General features: G+C 33.0%; 1 long non-coding RNA gene across 1 annotated transcript; it reads left to right on the top strand.

The window, feature by feature from the left end:
- The first annotated feature begins 8,105 nt into the window (after positions 1-8,105).
- LOC115494903 (uncharacterized) lies at positions 8,106-22,659 on the top strand. Its single transcript, XR_005980114.2, has 3 exons — positions 8,106-8,546; positions 13,245-13,373; positions 19,743-22,659. It is a non-coding gene; the product is annotated as an uncharacterized lncRNA (long non-coding RNA).
- The last annotated feature ends 1,582 nt before the right edge of the window (positions 22,660-24,241 follow it).

The following is a 24,241-nucleotide window of genomic DNA, read 5'->3' as shown; positions in this document are numbered from 1 at the left end:
ATGTAATTAATTTTCTCTCAGATTTCCATCTAATTTAATGTTTTATACAATTCCAAATGTGACTGGGAGGTTTTTGAGGGTTTTTTTTTGTTTTGTTGGGGTTTTTTTTTGTGGTGTTTTGTTTGTTTGTTTGCTTGCTTGGTTTTTTTCTGTTATTTTTTTGTCTGGTTTAATACAATTGTTACACTGGAATTATGAATTTGGGGAAAACATCTAAGAATATTATTACCTGATTTATTTTTTTTTGTGCATGCTTTCAAGGTTCATGGGTATATATAACCTCAGAAGCATGTTTCTTCATCAAATATTTGAAATTATTTTTTTTTCTCATTCTACTTTCATGATGAAAAATTAAAGGGCATAAAATCTCTCTGTGTGAGTCTTAATTAAAGAAATGAGATTAAAATAGATGTTAAAAAGCCACTGGTTATGAAATAAGTTTATGCTGTGGTTATAGACGGAAAGTCTAGAAAAAAAAGTACAAAAACTTGAACATTTTTCAATGTATTTTAATAATTATTGTATACTGTTTATTTCTTCAAGTTTTTTAATGCAGCTGTGTTCTTTTCAAATGTATTCCAAAAATGTTAACATGACAGAAAACAGCATTTCAATTACGATGATAGATTTTTCTGAAGTATTATAGGAGACAGAATGGTATAAATAAGATTAAGTAAATGCAAAGTTTTATCCTTTTTTTCCCTCCACAATAGTCATAGATTGCTAACTGTTAATTGGCTTTTGCTAGCTGTTCTGTGTTGTTGTTTTTTTTTTTTTTTGTCTTCAGAATTTCCAATGTAGATTTTGCTCCTGCTGACAGACATCTGCTCTGGGAAGGTTGCCATAACACTATTTAAAATAACAAAGCTTAATTTATTGGCACAAATCAGAAGAAAATGCATCATAGGAATTGGAATAACTTTGCACTGTTCAAATATACTTCATGGCATGGGGACACTTCGGGCTGTCAGTTATTTATCCGTAACAATGAAGAAACTGTTAAAGACCTGAGAAGTTTGTGGTTGTTGCATTTGTATATGAGTTAGATTACTATATATGTTTATATGCACTATTCAGAAATGATAATTTTGCTGCTATATCTCACTGAATGGAATAACATCTTGCTTTTGAACTAGAAGCATTTTAAGTGTTCTTCCAAATTACTGTCCTACCTTATCATACCATTGAAATCTCTGGCAAATTCTCCATATAAATGTAGCCATAAATAGCATAGATTCTAAGCAAAACACTATTCATATATCTAATTATTTGCAAGTCAGCTGTCTGAGAACAGTGGCACCAAAAAAAACCATGCTTAGTGAAAAAAAGACTAAAGCAACTATATCAAGAAATATAAAACTTAGGTGCCTTCCTCGGAACTTCATTTTTATGTTCTTCAGACCAACTACTTCATGTCACTTTTTAAAATAGGAATTAGGATTCATTTTGTTCTTTAATACATCCAGTGGAAGACTTTTTATGGAATTAAATTTTATGTATAATCCATGCTTTTTAGAGTTGGACTATTTTTTTTTCTGATAAATTAAATATATGGTAATCAGAAATATTAGGTAAATATTTCAAATGCAGACACTGTGGCAATAAGACAAATTCAGAAAAATAACTATATCTTCTGGCCTTTCTTTGCTAATTTAATGAAATAACTTTATTTTAAAAACATGCTGATTTAAATTATAGGGAAAAGAAACCTTCTTGTTACTTAGATATGTATCATCTTAACTAAACTTTTTTTTAAAGATTATAGTCAATCAAAAAAAAATCAATTTGAGTGTCTTAAAAATGTCTAATGTTGCTACAAAAACAGATAACCAAAAATTGCACCATTAATTCTGGCAGCTTTACGCCCAACCCTTAATATTAAAGTTGAGATCACTTTTCTGCTAAAAAAGCATATGATTTTTAAAATGGAAATTGGTAACTGTGTTTTCCCATCCATACAAATATGTCTGGTAAAAAAATCAGTATAATAATCTAACAAAAAATTCATCGTTAAATCCAGCAAACGGAGGTGTATTCTTTAAAACAGTGCAATATCTGAGCATACATGTATTTCTTTTCTTACACATTTTACTGTGAATTTTTGAAAAGTAGGTGTCTCAGCTAACAAATCCCAGTCAATTTCAGTATGGTTCATTACTGGGAATGCTAATCCTCCTAAGGTTTTATACATTGATTTGGTCATTTGACAGTAATTACAAAACTACTTTCTTGCATATGAATTGTAGCCTAATTAAACTGGCCTGCAGGCAGCCAGAGCAATGATGCTGGTTAAGCAGCATTTTCTACATTCCCAAATGCTACAATGTTCTTTCTGCTTTTGCTGATTTAATGCATTTTCTGCCAAGTTAAGCTACCGAGGCAATGCTGTAGGGGAAGTTTTCACTGAAAATTCATCCTTCCTAGGTTTATTATAGAAATTAACAAAGGACCTGGCTGTCCAAATCTGATAATATTTCAGTTAATCGGTTTTATTGATTACAGATATTATTGATTACAGAAAAGTTGTGAATTTTCAATTAAAATTGTTAACCTTTTGGAGATATTTGATGGTTTGCTTTACATTTTGATTCTGTGAACCACTAGGCATAAAATTCCCTTAGAACATTCAACTGTTGGTCTTTCTGGAGGCCTTGGTTTGGAGACAGGTTATTTGTCTTAGAAAAGATGTTCTAAAGTTAGTAACTAAAGGTTAATGTTATACTAGTAAATTGCAGCATTAATGATACTTTTTTTGAATATGTATTAATGAGATATAAATTAAAATTACATCCCCAATATATCATTAGTAGACATAATTATTATGTGACCTACCTATGAAGCTTTTTCAACTCTTTTTGAGGACATTTTCAAGAGTGTAATTGGCAGAGACTTTCTGGCTATGCCTCTGTAAGGCTGGGCTGTATTGTCAAGATTTTAGCCAGAAAGCTCAGCATAATAATTCTTCCTCTGTATCCAGCATGTATTCACATCTTCTAAACGAGTTGAACATGCCCATGTTAAGATGGAATCGAACATTAGAGCCTCTTCCAAAATAATTGCTCTGCTTTGTCTGTTTATAACCACATTGTACTGTTTACAATAATCTTCATACTGATTAACAATGTACTGCTAATCCAGAGTAATATGTGCATGTGTAAAGAACAATTTATTTTCTAAAGTTTCTTCTCACACAAAGTTCACTTATTTGTGGAGAAGCATGCTCCATGTAAATAATTTTTTTCTTTTATCTGCCAATGTACATATATGCTTTAAAAAATAGATTTTGTAATTTATTTCTAACCCAAATCTTTATGCTTTTTTTATTTTGTCATACTGAAAATAAATATAAAGGTTCTATGAGATGAAAGCATAGCTTTCTTTTGGCTTTGTGTTTTCCTGTTGCAGGCTTCTCCCTTGAACCCTTTAAGGCCATATTTTCTGATCGCATGAATGGATTTAGACCAATGTGGGCCATCAACAATAAATCAGTAAATCAGCTGACTTCACAAGCCTCAGAAAGATTATAGTTACAGTGTGTCTCTCTGGTCGAAAAGGACAGTAAATACTGTAGGTATCGGATTGGTACTTCCTGAATACAGTTTTCATTCTTCTTTTTACAGATTCTCTAGCAATAATCATCCATCTTCAATGGATGTGGGAAAACATCTTTGAAGCCTTTCCTGTGTGCTGTGCTGAATGGAGCACAGGAGATACATGTCAGTTATGCCAACATTTTGTCCTGCGGAAATAAATTTCAGTTTCCACACTAGGAGCACAACAGATAATTTTTATTCTTCAGAAGAACTTGTCCTTGGGTTTTGGGGTATTTAATGACTGTTTTATTCTGTTTTATTCCTTTTTTTTTTTTTTTTTTTTTTTTTTTTTGTTGGCTTGGCTTGGTTTGAATTTGTTTGGGTTTTATGAGGGGATGAGGACTGCCCATACTGTGTCTTCATGGACTAACACAGCATCTTGAATGTAGCTGAATAAGGTTTCCTCTGACCCACTGTTCTTTTCCTCTCATATAAAAACCAGCTTGGTTTTGGCACAGAAAAAAAACCCAAACAACAAGCCCCCAACTTTAGATAGATTTAGAAAGTATATACATATTAAAAAAAGAGGGGTTTTGTGCCTATGTTGCGCCAAAGATACAAAAGACATCTACTTATAAATGTATATGTAATTTTTTCTTCACATTCCTTTCTTTGCTGCACATTATTCCCCCTGATTTTAATATTTCTTTTCAAACTTTATCTTTCAGTATTTTTTCAGATAATGGTATAAGCATAACAAGTCCTGTCAGGGTGCATATTCAAGGAGTAGGTGTATAATTTGTTCATTTAATTTGGGTGTGCTTTATTGGCTGAGCTGTATCATGATCAACATTTCTAGCGCTTTCTTCAATAGTCATGTCTTTAAAAAGAGTAAAGTCTGCTGCTCACATTGGCAGCTTAACTGCATATCTAACTGCAACACTTCTTTCCTTTGCTCTAGTTCAATATTGTGGTAATCAGGCTTTTAGATATGCTATTTGCCAATCATGCTGCATGATTATGTTAATACCTGAATTCATTAGTGTTTTAAATAATTGTAGCTGTTTCCCAGTGTGCTTAGCAGTCCACTGGACATGAATCTCTGTGCAAACACTGATGCTATTCTTGGGATTGAAGTGCATACTGTACCAATGCATTAAGAGAATAAATTGTATTTCCTCACAGATTTCTTCAATTACTTTTCTTTATATGTGCCTTTTTTTTTTTTTTTTTTTTTGACTTGATGATCCTTGTGGATCCTTTCCAACTCAGCTTATTCTGTGATTCTGTGATTTTAATTTTGGATTCTATTCACAGCATTTAGCACTTGGAACAGTCACTGTTAGATAATGCTTAAGGACTGAAATGAGTTTTCTTTCACACAATTATCTCTATGAAAATTTTCACTGTAATCCAAAACTAATTGGTTTTCATTTTTGTCATCTATATGAAACTGATTAGAAAATAAAATTAGTACTCAAAGATTTACTAATTCTCAAATACTTTGTAATACAGGTGTATATGTAGAAATGAATCACTACTTCATATATATAAGTAATTAAATGGCTGCAAAAAAAGATTACTGAAGAGCAAAGCAACAGTTTGATTAATTTTTTGAGAAGCATATTACCAAATGGACAGAAATAATATTTGTACTCTTTTACTTGCCATTCGTGCTCTTTATTCTTTATTATATTATTTAGTTCTTTAGTCCAATGAACTTCTTGGAATGTTCATTTCATTACCTGAGAGCACAGACATCACCTCAAAAAAGTGAATTAACGTATAGTTTCACTGTCAGAAATGTTGTGCTCCTAAATTCCACCAAAAATCCAATAGGTATGGGATTTTTTTCACCTTTGGCAAACATACAGAGTAAAAAACTTCCAGATGAAACAAGTAAAAACTATTAAAACTAAAATTTAAAAACAAACAAACAAACAAAAAACAACAACAACAAAAAAAACCCACCAGAAACCAAGACCCTTTGAACGTAAATGTAAGAAAATCAAAGGTCAAGGAGGAAAAAAAGTGCTTCATACTCTTTATATATTCATAATACAATGCTTTTGGCAATGATTAAATTTACCTTCTTCATAGTAGCTCATATGCTGCTATGTTTCATATTTGTGACAAAAGCAGTGGTAAAAGAGGGTTAATTTAGTTTTTGCTGAGCAGTGCTCACATAGCATCGAGGCCCTTTCTGCTTCTGTGGTGGTTTAGCCCCAGTCAGCAGCCAAGCCCCTCACTGCTACTAGCTCACTCCCCCATCAGTGGGATCAGTGGGAGAATCTGAAAGGTACAAGCTGGAAAACTCATGGATTGAGATAAAAACAGTTTAATAGGGAAAGCAAAAAGCCTCATATACAAGCAAAGCAAAACAAGGAATGAATTCACTGCTTCCCATGGGCAGGCAGGTGTTCAGCCATCTTCAGGAGAGCAGGGCCCATCACATGTAACAGTTATTTGGGAGGAAAAATGCCATCACTCAAAACATCCCCCTCTGTTCTTCTTTCCTTGCCCCAGCTTTATATATTAAGCATGTTTTATGACCTGATTATACTAAAGGCCTCTGCCTGAATTAGGTGTGAATGAGATGATATGCCAAAGTCAATAGGACAGATTTTATTTAACAGTCATTGTGGGGCAGAGAGAGATAGAAAGAAATGGGAAAACAGAAGAGAGGAGAGGGAGAGAGAGAGGAAGAGAAGTGAGCAGAGAAGGGGGGAAGAGAGAGACCATGTGGATTCCTATGGTACTCTGCTGGGTCTTCTTCACCCTAGTCTTCAATAGTGCTTTTCTGGAAATAGCTGAACACCCGCTTGCTAATGAGAAGCGGTGAATCGATTTCTTGTTTTTGTTTGCTTCTGTATACAGCTTTTACCTTGCTTAATAAATTGTCTTTATCTCAATGCACAGGTTTTCTCACTTTTACCCTTCAGATTCTTCCCTCCATTCCAATGAGTGAGTGTCTTATCAAGGTTAATTCACAATATATGGTCAGATTTCTTAAAGAGTTTTTAAAATTCCCTTAGCACTAAAAACTATTGTCTGAGATGAGGCAACTGAAACAAGAAAGAGAAGATGGCAGTAGTATAAATGGATTATAGAAAAACACTAAGTGTTACATCATTCCTACAGGCCCTGTTAGCCAAAGAGTTAAGTATTACAAGGAGAACAAGGTTCTCTCTCCTTACACAACATGAAAAACATAAAATAGAATTTTAAAAAGGAGATCCAAAACTATCTGCCATTTTTAATATGCCACCACATGCAACAACCCTTTATGCCATTGATTTTCAACTTTCTCTTTTATTTAATGTGAATATTCACCACGTGTACAAAGACACATCAATTCCAGATAAAACTACATGATGCAGAGATAATGCAGTTGTTTTAATGAGAAAAATTATCAGCACACTATGTCATACTGGCCTGACAGCAGCCATAATTCTTCAGCTTGCTCTTTATGATCCAGTTCAAACAGAGGTCTATAAGGGAGGAAGAGAAGGAAGGAAGGGAAGGGAGGGAAGGGAGGGAGGGAAAGGTCTTTCATTTTCTGAAGATGCCAGTAAAATTTTTATTGTTTTGATTACTTGAGAATATCTTGTCAATATTTCTCCTGTGTTTCTGACTCCAAGTACATGAAAACTGTAGCCCTTCTAAGAGTCTCATCTAGTGATTTTGGGGCCTTACAGTGCCCTCAGTTTACAGTGATTATGTTACAAAACAAATATTACTATTGTCTCTTATATATTGTCCGTGACAAGGTTATGGACACATGTAACTGTTCATCACAGTCATTGACTACAATGACAGAAAATTTTATGTCTTTCATATTTAGGAGTATAACCATTGACAAAAAAAAATATTCTGTAGATACATTATCGAGTTGATATGCTAGCATATTCCAAATGGTTTATTGACAAAATTTTTCTTGCACCCCTAATAACAAGAGATATATAAGTACTTCTGATTATCTTAAACATAGATTTTATAGTAATTTTTACAGGGTCAAACCAGAAGAGGACTGTGAAGATTTTGTATACAAATTTGCAATGTAGTTATTGAAAATGAGAATCTCAGACTTCCATATAACTTGTCATTAAAGACAAATGCAGATGGTGTTTTTATTTTTGAATCTTCTTTCCATCTGTGGCCTGTATGTATGCAAATAACTGAGCTAATTTCAGATAAGAGGATTCTGTTGAACTGCAAAATCTCACTGCTTTCAGTGAAAATAGAAATTTTTATGAGTGAGTTTTCCAAGACAAATGCTCTTTCATTAAAACCATTTGAATCCAAAGACTATGAATTCCATTTACCAGATGGAAGAAGTATTGCTTTAAAATGAGTATATGAGGAGAACATTTTGTCCTAGACAGAATCTCACCATAACATTTTAATGTTAGTTCATTTTTAAAGACAGTAATCCTGTCAGGAAAAGTAGTTTTATTTACCCTTATCAAATTCAGTTACTGGCAATAATCTCAAAAAAAAAAAAAATGTTTGAAGAGCAGAGGATATCTGAATTAATAAATGGTGGTGGATTATTAAACTAGAGCCAATGTTAGGTTTGAATTTCATTATGGCATGCAATGAGAAAGCAAAATATATCTGTCTTCAGACATCATTGGAACAACATCACAGACAACTGTTTAATCCACCAAACGTATTCCAAGATCAGAAGAGTCTGCAGGAAGAGAAACATTTTCTTCTGCTTCTCTAAGAAATATCCAATTACTGAATTACTAGATAGTATTTTAAATCAATTTTTTTACTGAATAATTTCTAATTATCTATTTACTTTCATACAGCAAGTGCTTATAGATTAGACTATGAAAGCATGTAAGGGACTAAATCTCCTATCATTCTAAAATATTACAGTGTTTATAAGTGGAGTTGAGATGGAAAATATTTTTACACCATTCTGGGGAAGCCAGAAGACAGTGTAGTCACAACCTAGGATCTAATACACTTACTAGTTTAGTCACATCAATTCTTAAAAAAGAGGTATGTACAGACATTTTTGATAACTTAATAAAATAAATAGTAATATTTTTGTTAATATACTTTAAATATATTTTTATGTATTTATATGGATATTATGATATTTGTTATTTATTAATTATTAATTATTTATATTTATCAATTATTATAATATTATTAATTTATTTATACAAACTGCATTTAGTGTAGAATAATTCTTTTTTCATGGGGAAAAAATTCTTTATTTGCAAAACTGCCTTCTAAGCAACTGTCCATTATATTCTGAAAGTGCGTAGGTTACCAGCATACTTTATTTAGGTGTCTATTTTGGTTACAGTTGATGAATGAACTAAACTAGATGTATACTCATTTTGAAAAACCTTAAACTTCTTCTGCTTCTTCCTTATCTCTTTTCATTCCCCCTTCAATTTATAGTATCTTGTTGACACTTTCACACTGAACTCTCCCTTGTGTTATAGCACCATTGCTATTTTATCCATTTTAGGCACACTTTAGCTGCTGATGTGAAAATCCTTCAAGCAGGCTTCTCTGCTCATCATTTCAATACTGCAAGAATAATTATTTCATCACCTTTATATCATGATAATTTTACATTGAATGAATAGTAAAGTCTATTTTCAGTTCAATATTTTCTCAACTTTTAAATTCAGTTACAAACAAGGAAATTCTTTTGACACTGGAGACTGATGTAGGACTGCAGCACATGGGATGTGTAAGTCACTGGTAATTCTTTCACAGACCTCTATTATTTATATGATAGTTTCACATATGGACAGAGAAATCATAAAATATGAGTCCTTGAAAAGCTCACAACCAATGAAATCATGGCTTCAGTAAGGTTTATTAAAGAATGCAATTATATACACAAATTGCAAAAAGGATGTAAAACACAGTTTCACAATTTTGGATGACCACATCATAGAGAAATAGGCTAAAACCAGAAAGAGAGGTTTGCAGACACATGTAAGTGTGTTCCTTAATAAAGTCTTCCAAATTCATAAAGCTATATGTCATAAACTGCATGAAAACTATATTTTTTTCATCTGTTTCAAGGTCTACTATTTGACCTAATTACCTTAAGAATTTAAACTTTGTATCAGTGCTTTTGTCCCGTATACAATTTATATTCTATAGAATAAAAGCATGAAACCTGAGACATTTAATTCACCTATTCAGCTGTTTTCAAAAATGCATTATGTTTTCTTACATTGCATTGATTTGTACTGCATATTTAACTCAAAAAATCTGCAAAAGTACACATAAGGTTCTCAGCTGTCTATGTACAAACTTGTTTTGATTTCAATAATCTGTTAAATACAGCCTGTAAAAGTTAAAGTGCAGAAAATGTTTATAGACATGTCAGACAACACGAAACAGTCAAGATTTACAGATTTAAGTTTCTCAGATGGTATTGTTGTGGCAACACAATGTTTATGGCAATACAGTTTTTTATTATATCACATTAAAAATGAAGCTCTTTAATAGGTACAATTTATGAATGCTTAAATTAAAATGCATTTCTTTTCTTGCAGAGTACTGCAAGCTAAGTGTCCTTATAAAGATTTCTTTGTTTCTTATCCTGAGTTAAAATTTATATCAATAGAATTTTTATTTGTTATGACAAAGAGCCTTTTGCCTACACTATCATAGAATGGCATCTTTGTTACAGAATCAACCCCCAACAATTAAATGAAGAACAGAATAAAAAAAAAAGAAAAAAAACCCTAAAAAACCAAACACAAAGAAAACCAAACCACACAATACAGTCAAGATGTAAAAATCAGAGAGTCATGGAAAAATCCCAAAATAAATAACGAATTATCTTTCTTTAGCATTTACATTTTCTGTTGCTCACCTCTTCCTCCAGTCCTTCATCTTTTTTTACATGAAAACTAGATTTGGAGCAGGTTGCCCATAGAGATTTTTCTAACTGTTCTTGGAGGTCTTCAAAATCAGGCTCAATGCAAATCTGAGCAACTGCTTCTGACCTCAGAGCTGCTCCTGCTTTAGCAAGATCTTGGAGTATAGACTTCCTGAAGTCCCTTTCCACCTGACTGATTCTGTGGTTCCAGAGTTCTATAATTCTGTCAATCCATTAATCCCTCAGTCTCATTGTGCCTGTGGTGAGAATTTGAAGTATATGTTTTGGAACTCTCTTCCCTTTCTCCAAGCCCTTTCACTTACCATTCTCTCAGTAAGGAAGGACTTGAACAGTCCCTCATAAAATAGTGCCAAGACGTAGAATTTAATCAGGGATTTGCCCAGACCTAATATTTTGAGAGGTAAACTGAAGCCTGCCTCTGAGTTCTAGATACATTGTCTTTCCAGGTAAGCAGTTCTGCAGCTATGGAAGCCTGTGCACAGAAGGATAATTTATACAGACTATTGGAAATTCTACTTCTGTGTCACTTTCTATAGCTTTTGAGGTTTTTTCCCTGTGTATCATTCTAGCAGTTTGTACTTGAAATAGAAAAGGAAAACATAAGACATGATCCCAGTTTGCAAAGGATATAGTGAAAACCAAACTGTCTATGTTTTTATTATGCTAGCACCCACCAGGAGTCAAACTGTGAAGAAGGTTTTGGCTCAGTACCTCTAATTTGCTTATCCACCATAGAAGCTTGAACACATCTTTTGCCAAAATTTCAGTAATTCCAGATTGCTGGACAGCTGTCAATACACAAAGTACCTTTAGATAACACTGTAGGTAGACCAGTGGGAGATTATTTACTTGAACTTAATGTCTTGCCGAAGTTCAATTATAACTTTTAGGGGTATTGGGGAGCATCTTCTGGCTCTCACTTTGCTAAACTAAGGCACTGTGACTTTATTAGCTGAATACCTTAAGCTCTCTGTGTCAAGGGCAGTCTTTTTGTGAAGATTCTGAATAAGCATCAATCATTTTAGATTTTAATAGTTCAGTCCATCTCCTGTGTCAAGGGAGAGCCCTGTTATGACGCTGGCAGAGCTGGCAGAGCTTAGTGCACTTTCTGACTTCCCAGTTGCTATTTTGAGTCATGTGCACTTCATTAGCTTTTGATCAAACAAGCATTTTTCTTTCCAGGAAAGTTGATTGTGCACAGTGTATTGTTCTTGATTTTGAAGGGATAATGCTGGCTTTGATTTTGCCAGCTGTTCCTTCCCTCTCATATGGAGATAGGAGGTATTTCCATGGAGACAAAGAATGCATGCTTTTGCAGGACTATTATAACCGTACAATTTGTATGGTTTTATATACAAACTCTTTCAGATGTCTTGAAATCTGTTGGGTTTTTTTTTCCCAGAAAATATATTTTGGTCATCTTCAAGCCTTTAATGAAATAGAGTTATTTCTTGTCTAATGCATTCATTTGGTTCTGAGAAGGAATTAAAGTCAATCAAATAAAACCAACTTTTTTACTTTCATTATTAAAATTGTCATTAATGATTTTTTTTTCCCCATCGTATACCTGTTAGATTTGATAGAGAAACAAGATGTAAACTAGGGCAAAATAAAACAAGGAGCTCTGGCCAGATTTCTTGCTAGATGCTACACTGAAGAGCTGTTTGTGGGGACCCAACCTTTTAAGTCACTGAACCTGGCTTCTGAGCTGCTAAAAACAATATCAGTGCTGGTCTGCTGATCCTCATCTAAAGCTTATCTGACTCATGCCATGACACAGACCCATGTGTGAAACTGATAGTTCAGTCCCTCCATTTTTACAGGCTGATGCTCAGTTAAAATTGGCTGTCTTTATGCTAATTTGTCTTGCATAGGATAATGAACTTCATGCTGAGAGACAAGGAAATGTGCCAGGAATATTAAAAGCTATAGATAATTCATGTTTAAAACAAACAGGTTAAAAGCCATGCAGCATGAAGCAATCTGCTGAATTGTTTTGAATACCCTCACTTAAAGGTTACAGACAGGGGGTTTAAAAAAAGCAAGAATAAAATGCTAGTGGAAAAAACTCTTCTATGTATTTATTTGATGCCAAGGTGAAGATTAAGGATGTTACTTTTCAGAATAATAATATTTAACTAGATGCTGAAGAAAGAGAGAAAACATATATATCTTAAGCTAGTTCTAAGCATTTGCATGTATAAACATATATTAACATTTTTAAATAGCAAACTATTTATTTCCTACTTTTTCATTTGATCACCGACATCCTTGGGTGTAGCTATAAGCAAGCATGAACAATTCAATTATACAGAACTCTACTCTCAGAGTTTATCCAAATTCTTCTACATGGCCTCAAGTTCGCTTAATGTGATCATAATTCACTTCTGCTTGAAGTTGGATTTTCCTCTGGTACTCTGGTCAAAGACAGAGTTGAAGTCTATCTTTGATTATAGGAATACATAAATTCATGCTGTAGTTTTTCCAAAGCTCTTACATGTCCAGTCTTCCTTCCTGAATATTTTAAATACACTTATTTGAAAGTGTATTTCCAGAACTCTCCTGAAACTGAACTCTGTCCTAAATTGTTTATGCTTTCTCTCAGAATTTAGAAGTTCTTGCTTCTCTAGTACTAAAGCATAATCTCTCCATAACGCCTCACTGTAATAAATTTAGGTACATTAAAATTATGCACTGCCTAGGTAAGATATGGGTCAAAAAGCAAATATCAAAAATGCTGTTTAAAAAAAAATCTTTCTGTTTTTTATTCTTTTAATAATTTTATTTTTTTATCTCACTTTATCTCTTTAATTACCCAGGAAGAAAGAATGACTTCAGGGGTCCTTTATGGAAGAAAATCAAAAGTTTTGATATATTTCCAGTCTCTTACCTTCTGAAATAGAAAACAAGCAAGTATTGACTATTACCCTGTAAAGCATCAGCACAAGGTATGTGTATCCAAAGCCATAAAGTGTCTTTCTTAACTTTTAAGAGATGCACCTTTTCCTTAAATGAAGACTATTTTATATCTGAGTACACTAATTTCCAACTGACTATAATTTAAATACCATATTCTGTCAGATTTACAATATATCAATGTAAAAGAGCATTTCTGCAAAAAATGAAATTACTTTTTTGCAGTCTGAAAATTGAAAAACTTTTGCTATAGGAGAAGCCTGCATCACATGGAAAATACATTTGAATTATGTAATAATATATTTTGCAATATATTTATTAGTATTTTATCCCAACTGCCTTAACAAATAAAAACCCCCAATTTTACAATATTTTGGTATTTTTCCTTTTGTTTTATGGGGTCAGTTAATCGTCCAGAAAGGTTCATCTGCAGCTATTTGAAGTAAACATCTTTGTACTGTTCTTGCTGCTATAGTTTAACCTTCTCTCCTCAAGTGTGCAGTAAAAGCTAAATGAATCAGTTAATGCAGGTGTAAAAAAGTCGAGCACAATACATTTGCAGAACTGCATTTAATTTAAAATAATCTTACTACCCAGCTATAATTTGTCAATTCATCAATCTGTTGACATTGAAATTAAAAGACTGTAATATTCTTCCTATAACATTTTTGAAAAGAAATTGCCCTCATCTTTATGGATGACCTTGTCTTTAAGGACCTCTTTTATGGAAGATCTTATCTTCAGATACAAATTATCTGGAAAATATCTTCTTTCCTCCTTTCTTTCATAGACTGAGAAGTTAAAAACAATGTGAATGACCTGGGAGCAGCTAATTGCCTGTCAATTACCTAAACCTAAATGGCAGTGCTTAAAGCTTAGAAAAACCAAAGTGACAATAGGAACAAAAAATCTCTAGGACTGTATTTTAAAAAAATATAATAAATCATGATATTGAAGGAGAAAAAAAAAGTTACAATGTACCATGAATAATATATTAGGAAAATAAAAATCCAAATCTTTCCCATGCTTCTGTGACAAAGGAAGATAAATAGGGAGTTGATCAGTTTGTTGGCTGGTTGGTTTGGGAGTTTGCTTAAGGCTAAAGAGAAAGAATGAGCTTGACTCCTGCATGACAGTGTTACCTGCAAATTCAGAGAAAAATGGGCAGGATGAGAAAAAACCACTCAGATCCCACTCTGTGTGTCACACCCTACATTAATATAGACTTAATGTGCATGAGAATTTAGACTTACCTTGACTATGATTTCAGACTGCCAAAGCATCCACAAAAACCAATCTTTGAATTTACCACTTGAAGAAAAAAGAAAAATCCAGATATACTTTTTGTGCCGTTCATAACTGAAGCAACAAAGTGACATCAAATATTTTGAACAAATGAAGCTGTTTGTCCCAGAATAGGATAAATCAATGATGAATTAGTCATTCAATGTGAAATATATTAGATCTGATAGACCTTAAATTTGAATTAATATGTTTTGGAAAAGAGATATTACAGATAAATTGTCAACACAGATAATTTCATGTCTTAAAAGAAAAATAGATGCAAAGGTGCAAAACTTGTTTGGTTTGGCTTGAGGGTTTTTTTGTTTGTTTGTTTATTTGTTTTTATTTGGTTTGTGTTGCCTGTCTTTGTAGTCTTGTTTTGGTTTGTTTTTTTGTCTTTCTTTTTTTTTAATTACTGATTCCCAGATCTGTCAAGAAGAATTAGTAGAACTAATTATTATGTGAATCCTGTTAGAAGGGAAAAAAGCAGTATTTTGAGAAGAGAGATAATCCTGTCTCTTCCATAATATTATGGAAGCTAAGGAAGATAGCTCTGTTTGAGTGAACTAGAAAACTAGCTCTGAAAGCAGTCATTAACTGTGAGAAGGGCCAGGTACAGAAGACTACCTAGATCAAAAGAGAAAAAAAAAATTAAAGCTGTAGAGTTTGCTTATTCAAACCATTATTTTCTTTCCTAGCTATCAGTCTCTTGTATTTTTTACTATTTCAGCTACACCAGCTTCAGAGCGGGAAAAAATACAGATATGTCTACATATCTGTAGATATGTAGACAGTAAGTATAGTAATTTTATCTGTCACACAAGGTGTGACTGGCTCTCCAAGTTTACACATGTGAATTACAAATAATCTTTATAAATGAGTCTGTATCTAAATCAATAGAGATAATGGGAACTAAATTGGCATATATATTATTTCTTTATATATGTATTATTTCTTTAAAGATTTTTTTCTCAAAATTAATAGATTAAGACCACAAAAACCATATGTCCTGGTTTTGGCTGGACAGATAGAGTTTGGGATAGAGTTAATTTTCTTTCTATTAGCTGGTACAAACAGTGTTGTGTTTTGGATTGAGGATGAAAATAGTGTTGGTTATACACTGATGTAGTTTTTGCTACGCTATGCTTATCCCAAGTCAAAGACTTTTCAGTTTCTCATGCTCTGCCAGTGAGAACATGCAGAAGAATCCAGGCAGGACAGGACAGCTGAGTCAAACTGGCCAAAGGGATATTCCATACCACAGAAGGGCATGTTCAGTTCATAAATGTGTGAAGTTGGCCAGAAGAGGCTGATCACTGTCAGGGATAGGCTTGGCATTAGTGGGTGGTGAGTAACTGTACAGTATATCATGGTTTTGCTTTGTTTTGGTTTTTTATTCCCTTGGGTTTCATTTGTCTCTAGTTTGCTTGTCTCCATTTATTTGCCATTTCTAGTGGTACTAGTAGTAGTAGTAGATGACTTCATGACAATTGCTGAACTGTTCTTATCTCGACACATGCATTTTACCTTTTTCCTGTTCTCCTCCCCATTCTGCCATGAGGGGTGGGGAATGGCAGAGTAAATAAGAAATTTTAAGGATGAGTACTTGAAAATTTTGAGTTCATACATATTTTTAAATTTTATGTTACAGTATGAATTTTATTTCTTTAGATAATAGTTGCCTAATTTAATACCATTTTATGTAAAAATAAAAACCAGAAAAATATAATTGATATAAGTATATTTTAATACCCTATTTCACAATAAATTTTCCAACATAAAAATCTTTTATGCCCCAACTCTATTGCTGGTCTTCAAAAGAATGAAAATTTAAGGTAATTTGCCAATAGAAGTAATAAAAACCCAACAAATTTTTGCATTATGATTGGTACTCATTTACAAATTGACACTCACTCTGGAAGAAAACAGAACATGATCTCTCATTTAATTTTTTGGTGTGAATTCAATCCTCACCATTGAAATCTAATCCATTTAAGATGCAAAACCAATTTATCTGAATTTATCAAGGATTTTATGTAAACTGTAAAGTACTGGAAACAATTATATGGAAACTGTAAAGGTACAAGAGAGCTGAAAAGGACTTTTGATAAGGATGTGCAGTGACAGGACCAGGGAGGGATGGCTTTAAACTGAAAAACAGTCAGTCTAAATTGAATACTAGGCAGAAATCTTTTACTGAGAGGATGATGAGGCACTGGAATAGGTTTCCCAGAGAAGTAATGGATGCTCCATCCTTGAAATAGTTTAATACCAGGTTGGGTGATGCAACCTGGTCCAGTGGAACTTGTTCCAACCCATAGTACGGGGAGGTAGAACTAACTATCTTTTAAGATCCCTTCCTGCCCTAAACATTTTATGATTCTATGGTTCCACAGTACTAAATAAAGATGTAGGGAGTCTGGCAAGAATCAGAGAAGAGCCACAAAGACCATTTAAGAACTTAGAAGCCTGGCATAAGAAAGGTTGAGGGACTTGGGGTTTTTTTCCACCCTGATAAAAGAAGGTTAAAGTAAGACCTTGTAATGATCTTCCAGTATTTAAAAGGTGGCTGCAAAGGGGAAGAAAACTCCCTTTTTTACAAGGAGTCACATGGAAAAGATGAGGAACGACGGGTAAAAATTAGTCCTGGGTGGATTCTGATTAGACACAAGAGGACAATTCTTCAAAAGATAAATTAACCATTGGAATAATCTCCCCTAGGAAGTGATTGTTCCCCAGAATTTGACACTTTACAGATTCAGCTGGAGAGGCTGTTGGGCCATCCTTTCTAGTGCTTTTGGCATAAACAGGTTGGACTAGATGACCCTTGAGGTCACCTTCCAACCCAGACTGTTCTTTGATTCTGAGATACTGTGATTAAGTTCCAATGTTGGATACATTTGCTGGGAAACTTAACAAAGTTGTATATTAACTACCTAGGACCACCAAAGTGAATCTATCTATAAATTTTAAGAGTAGGAATTACTGCAAACTGACATTGCAATTTCTCAAGCAAGTTTTTAAATAAAAATCAACCAACCACCTGAAAACCCAACCCCCCCCACTCCCTCAAACAAACAAGCAAACAAAATAAACCAGCCCCAAACAAACAAACAAAACACCAAAGAAATCCACCAGAACCCCCCAAACAAACACTTTAACTTTTCCATAGTTCTGTGATGTTCACAATATTTCTTAAGACTTTTCTGTAAATCCTTTAAGGTGGTTCTAAATGGAAGCTTTTGGAAAAGTTAAGACCATTTGGCTTAAGTAGAGAAGATAAGTACATTAGTGCCCCTGCTTGGATATTGTCATCCAAAAATAAAGTGATCTCAATTTCCTGTAACTAAAGAGATCACCCTGTGTTGAAGCATGAAAACATTGCTTGAATGACAGCATCCACAGAATGGCATAATGAGATTTAGCTCTACAATTCTAATGTTTCATCTCCATTTTCTAAAGTGTCCCTGTAGTGTCAAGTTCTCACTGTATAATGAGAAATAAAATTGTTTTATATAGTGATTTTAGGAACAAACCATTGCAAAGTATATTTAAAAAATAGGAAATTAATCCTGAGATAATTTGGCAGTGAAGAATTACATATGGCTAATCACTGATTTTCTTTGCTTATGTCTCAAAATATTAGAATTCACTGTAGTTATTAGTCAGCCGGAGTAAAGATGGCAGGATATAATTCTTTATTTTGATGGTTATTGCTTACTTTTAAAGTCATAATACTGAAAATCTCTAAGACAGGCTCCTCTTCTACTAATCACAGTGCAAAGATTGAAATGTTTCCAGTGATTATCCAAGTAGGAATAGGCATTAACTACTGGAATGTAACATTCAAATTAAAGGATCAAATATAAATTCTTGGTCACTCCTATTATTTAGCATGATTTTTCTCTGTTATGTCTTGTATTTCTTTTGATGTAGTTAGTCCTGATTTTTGTCTCTGATATTAAGAGGCTTGCATACATTATTATATTGAATTTTATGCCTATTTATGTTAATAAAAGTCACACTCAGGTTTGAGATCTGCATGTACAAATTTCTTTATGCTTACCTGCAAGATCATATAAAAGGAAAAAGGTGAAAAGGTCTTCATGGACATAGTTTCCTCATGAAATTACACCTAAAAATAAATGATTGCTTTGTAAAATGTCATAAAATAGAAGATTTAAAAAATTACAATAAGTTCATATATACAGAAAAATACACTAATTCTGACCATTTTTTATCAGTTTCAGACCCAGTAAAATCTAGTGCACATACCAATGCTAACTATTAATCTTTTCAGTGACTCACTTGCACATCTGAACTTTTGAAAAGGCAAAAATTTTTATTTCAAAGACAAATTTAACTGTAGTCATATTTGACCTATCTTGACCAATCTTTCATAACTCTTCCAGGACTGATAATTTGGTCACAGAGAACAGTCTCAAAATACATTTGATCTGGAGCTATCAAAAATTATTTTATTAAAACTGTATATCAGACAAATTTCTATGGTTCTCCTATTGAATCTGTTGTTTAGCCAAGGGGAAAAAAGTTGCTATTTTCCTGTTTTCTAAAATACTCTTAGATTTTTAGCCTTCCCTCTACAGCAATCTAAATAAGATAATAAATCAAAAAACTAAGTAATACAAGGTAAAGTGTATCTTTCACTCACTCACTATGTTATTCTCACTCTATATGAAATGTCATATAATTCCAATCCCCCACGTCTAGTTTAAATCTAAAAAGAGGATGCCTTGCATGATTCTTTTCTCAGAATAATTTGTATTTCATATTCATAGAGGTTCAATGAATACTGCTGTAATTCTCACAGGAGTTTGGCACACTAAGAGTACATAACTATGGTTAATTGCAACACAGGCAGTTGATTGATCCCAATCTTCATTGGTATCTGATCTGAGCCCAGATCTGATTCAGTATGCGCCCATTTTCTAACAGTTGTTTTATTCCTTATCCTGACCCAACTGTGTATTGAATGGTTTGGGCAGCAGTTTCATTCCAATATTTCAAATAATTCCTTCTGTATCTGAAAGGAAAGCATTCTTAGATTGTTTTCCACTTACTTAATTCTTTTTTTTTCACCTTTCTTTTTTTCACAGAATTTTAGACCTCTAAGACACCCTGCTGTGTTTAGAACTGGTGCAGTAACAAGGAAGTGATTCCTGCTACAAAGAGGCCTAATTTGCTTGCAGAAGGGAAGATATGCCATCAGCTATATTGTTCTGCCTTGCATTACTAAAATCTCTATGGTCCATGATTGTTACTTATAAATTGCTTCTCAGTATAGTTTTATCAGTGCTAGACAGAACACTGCTACATGATTTCCCATAGTGTTCAAATTGGTAATAGGGCAATTTTTCCTTACCTTTTTATCCATCTCTTAATTTCATGATTCCTTAAACACTTTCTGGTCCATAACTGTTGATTGAACGCATTCCATTAAACCCACAATACATTTCTTGAGACAGTGTACTAGTAATAGCTGTTATTTTCAAATTTCATGTATTTGTGTGGCCTTCAAAATCTTGTGGAGTGAGGAGACATCTCTTTCAATTGGATGTTAAGCCTGTAAAGAGATCCTGTGTAGTCAATTTCTACTATCTTCCACCAGAGAATAGTCATATGATCAGATGGAAATACATACCCAAGTGCTCCATGTTCACAGACTCTCTCAGAGGTCTGTTTAAGATTTCTACTTTTCAAGCAATAGTCTTTTATCAGATATTTTAGATGTGCTTTAAAACCAGAATTACTCTGCTCAATTTAGATTATTTTGATGGTGAAATAAAAATATAAGGAAATGCATTATAGTAATTACCTTTGGGTGTATCGTGTCTAAATCTAAAGTCTAAGACATAAAAAATACTTATCTCTATTTCTACATATTATAAATATCCATTAAAAAGATTCAGGAGTAATTCTATTCCAGGTCCCATCCTTTTCTTTTATTTGCTGCAGCATTAGGAAACAACCTAATAATTTAGTAGTAAAATAAGAGGAATAAGAATAATATATTTTATTTTGTGAAGGATGCAAATGCCACGTGTAGAACTCATCACATATGAAAATCAATAACCACATTTCCATACCCAGCCTACAATCTTGATAAAATAAAAGTAACTGCATTTAACAATGTGTTAAAAAAAACATGCATTTGTCTACTTGTTCGGTTTTGTTTATCTGTCTGTTTTTCTACTAAAATGAAAAGGCAAATTGTACAATTTTACATACTTCTACATTTCAAAGAACCTGTTAAAAAAAAAAAAAAATTCTACAATAGGTGCATCCAGTCTTGTTGAGCCTTTTAAAATGAAGAAAGTTTAAATATTTCCTTCCTTATCTGTCCTAGTTTAAATTTAGTGATCCATCTCCATTTTTACATGCTGAATGATCTATGATTTTGTAGTATAACAATAACAACATCAATAGCAGTGCCTGTTCCTAAGGTTTCAAGGATATTGGCACATCAAGTGGTTATGTAATCTTTAAAAATGGAAGGAATCTATCATAATAAGTTGTGTAAAACAGAACTGTCTTCTGGATTTACTTTATAAAGATAAACTTTAACTTTCTGCTTCTTTGAACATTTATTTAAAGATAAACCTAACTCCAAATGTAATCAGATCATACAAATGAAAAGTATTTTACGATTTTCGCACAAAAGGCAGCACTGTGTAAGAGAAGTCAGACTTCTATTTAGTATTTTTTTGATGGAAGAGATTTCTTAACAGCACAGGAGTTTTACAATCCTTTTGTAATTTTTTAATATTCTGATAATTCAGAGAAATATCTATTTCCTGTGAAATCCTATCACAGAGATAATGCTGTCCCTGCATGCCCAATTCACATTCTCTTAAAATTAATTCCTTTCTGAAAGTGTATAAACAAAAGAAAATCTGTCAAATTAAAAATCAGAAGCTACAATCTCTATATATCTTTATAATATTGATAATAATGCCCTCAATGATTGGCGTAAAAAAAGTTCTGTTTCTTAAAATTGATTCTGCCTAATTAATGTCACAGGGTTTATTTTGTAAAGTCCACTTGACAATTTTCCCTACGTTCCTTAGTAAGAATCATGATACTGTTGTATGCAAAGTTGTGTAAAAATTCCTTGGAATATAAATGGCTATAAACTGGTGTTGGACAAATTAAAAAGTGTACAGCTTTTAAGTCAAAGCATGTAACCTCATTTTAAATTACTCAGTATCATTAAAATCAATTACTCTGCACTTTCATCAAACGGATATAAAAGTTTGATGTACCAGAAGAATAATTTCCCCTCCATGTAGAATATACCCTCCACTTCATCTTCTTCTTGCCACTTGTCACTTCCTTGGCAGCATTTGTTTTCATCCCACTCTTCTTTGCCAGTGGATTGATTATATTTATACACTAGGCAACTGAGTCTTTTCTTCAGGTGAGAGAGTGATCATCAGCTCCAGTGTATTCGAATTAACTCCTTGCTTGTGCTACCTTTCACATAAATCCTGTTTTTCCTGCACAGTATCCATACTCACTGAAAATATCAGGCTATTGAAAGTATACATTAATATGTATATAAGTATGCATTTTTATGTATAATGTTTGCTTTGATCCTTTTTGCATTATTTTACTGCTCAAACTCCTTATATAAGTGTATTTCTTGCAATCATGCCTTAACACTACTTAGATCTTCTAAAACGATCTTCAGCAGCAAGAGAAGCCTGGGAAACAAACAAAACTAATTGTTGGTTAGGAGGCAGTGTATATTTCCCAGTCTCAGTTCAAGCTTTAAAGGAGTGACATACTTCAGAGGATTTTCTTTTCCTTGAAAATCACTTGAGTTGTACCAGAGGATTGTTTGGAGAACTTCCACTATAACACAACTGTTGCAGAACTTAATTATAATGTATTAATGAGGGAGGTCAGCACAGTTATTTAGACAAAACAACAGATAATAAATGTGAAAATATTCATAGTCTAAAACTGATTTTTAGTTTTTATGATAGAAAACAACAAATCCAGCTTTACTTATATTCCAGGAAAAAAAAAAAAAAGGACAAAAAACACAACAAACCCAAAAGCCAAAGTAATGGCTTGCTAGAGCACTTATTTTCAAACAATATTAATCAAATGCACTGCAATTCAATGTCAGTGGGGTTTCTAACTTTACAATGTATGTGGCAATTTACAGCTATAGAGATATATTTAGCTGTTAAGTTCTGGAAGACTCATTTAAGTGCAGGGGGAGAAAGTTCTCTTGTGTGTGTGTGTGTGTGTGTGTGTGTGGTACATAGAGAAAAAAAATATGTTACCACTGTATTCTCTAGGAGATGAAATCTAGTAATGGTTTTATAGTCAGAAAGGGAAATATAGACAAGCCTCTCACAACAAGTTAAAATGCCTTGTCAAATTAGTTGGGCAAGTTTCTTCCAAGAAATTGAATTAATGAAATGAAAACACTTTTTAAAACGTTGCACAAAATTTTTTAATCAGCAATGAAAATCAGGTTTTTTCTTGATCAGAAATGAATGGAGTATGGCTTACTTTGAAACCTTCAGTAAAGATTTTAAATCTGATTCTCTATTTCTGCATAGCAAGCCATTTGACTAATGTATTTAAGCATTTTTGCTAGCCTTCCATTTTGTACCAATACCAATTTTTTTTATTAACTGGCTTTAAAACAGCAACAGGATTAGTCTGGTTTTATTTTGTTTTGTTTGTTTTATTATGCATTTTAATTCCATCTTCTTTGCAGACTTTTATTTCTTGCTAAGAAGAAAAAAAATAGAAAGAACAATTTTTTTCAGTGCAAAATGTATGTCCGTACAATGTAAGGAAACACTCTGCCTAAGAGAGTGGTATCTGTACCCTTCCGTTAGTGGCTTTAATGAATGAATAGGTCTATAAACCAAATCACAAAAATTAAGAAATCTCACATACAGAAATTTCATGATAAGTCTAAAGGCTAAAATGACAGCCAAAAAGTTATAAAATATTAAGACAAAAAAAATCTTCAGTATGTCTTTGACAGACTGTCCTGTAACAATGATTTTGTCATAATGCACATTTTTCTGAGGAGATATTTGCACTTGCAGGTGTTTGAGATTTCCCAAGGGAATCATAGTTTACAGTTTGGTTTGTTATCAACACTGAGTTGTCAAGGGACATATGCTTCTGTGCCTTATTATTCTGCTAAACTGCATGACTTTCAGCAAAAAACTGGAAACAAGAAAGTAGCTTTGGCCATTAGCTCCTGAGAAATAGACAGCTGTCAGAAGGCTTTACTTCCTGCAGAGCAAGATGATTTCAATGAAGCAAACCATGGTAATCCTCACTTTAGCAGAATGTATTTCAAGCCATGTTTTTCTTCATATGGCATTATCTAGTCACAGAAAATAGCAGATGTTAGGAGAACCACAGTCTGTTGCCTGTTCTATTTTTTACAGCTGTGAGGAGACTGTAACAAAATATGCAAGAAAAAAAAATAATATGTTTCAGTTCTAGCTATGTCAAAACTGTCCAAGAAACAAACTTTATCCCTTATGGCTGACAAGACCCATCTTTTACAGTGCAAAGTAACAATTATTAATCATTATAAATGATTAATTATATG

The sequence above is a fragment of the Taeniopygia guttata genome, chromosome 1, assembly GCF_048771995.1.
Source record: "Taeniopygia guttata chromosome 1, bTaeGut7.mat, whole genome shotgun sequence".
NCBI classification, from domain to species: domain Eukaryota; kingdom Metazoa; phylum Chordata; class Aves; order Passeriformes; family Estrildidae; genus Taeniopygia; species Taeniopygia guttata.
The sequence above is the reverse complement of the archived record's forward strand: the minus strand, read 5'-3'. Positions and strand labels throughout refer to the sequence as shown.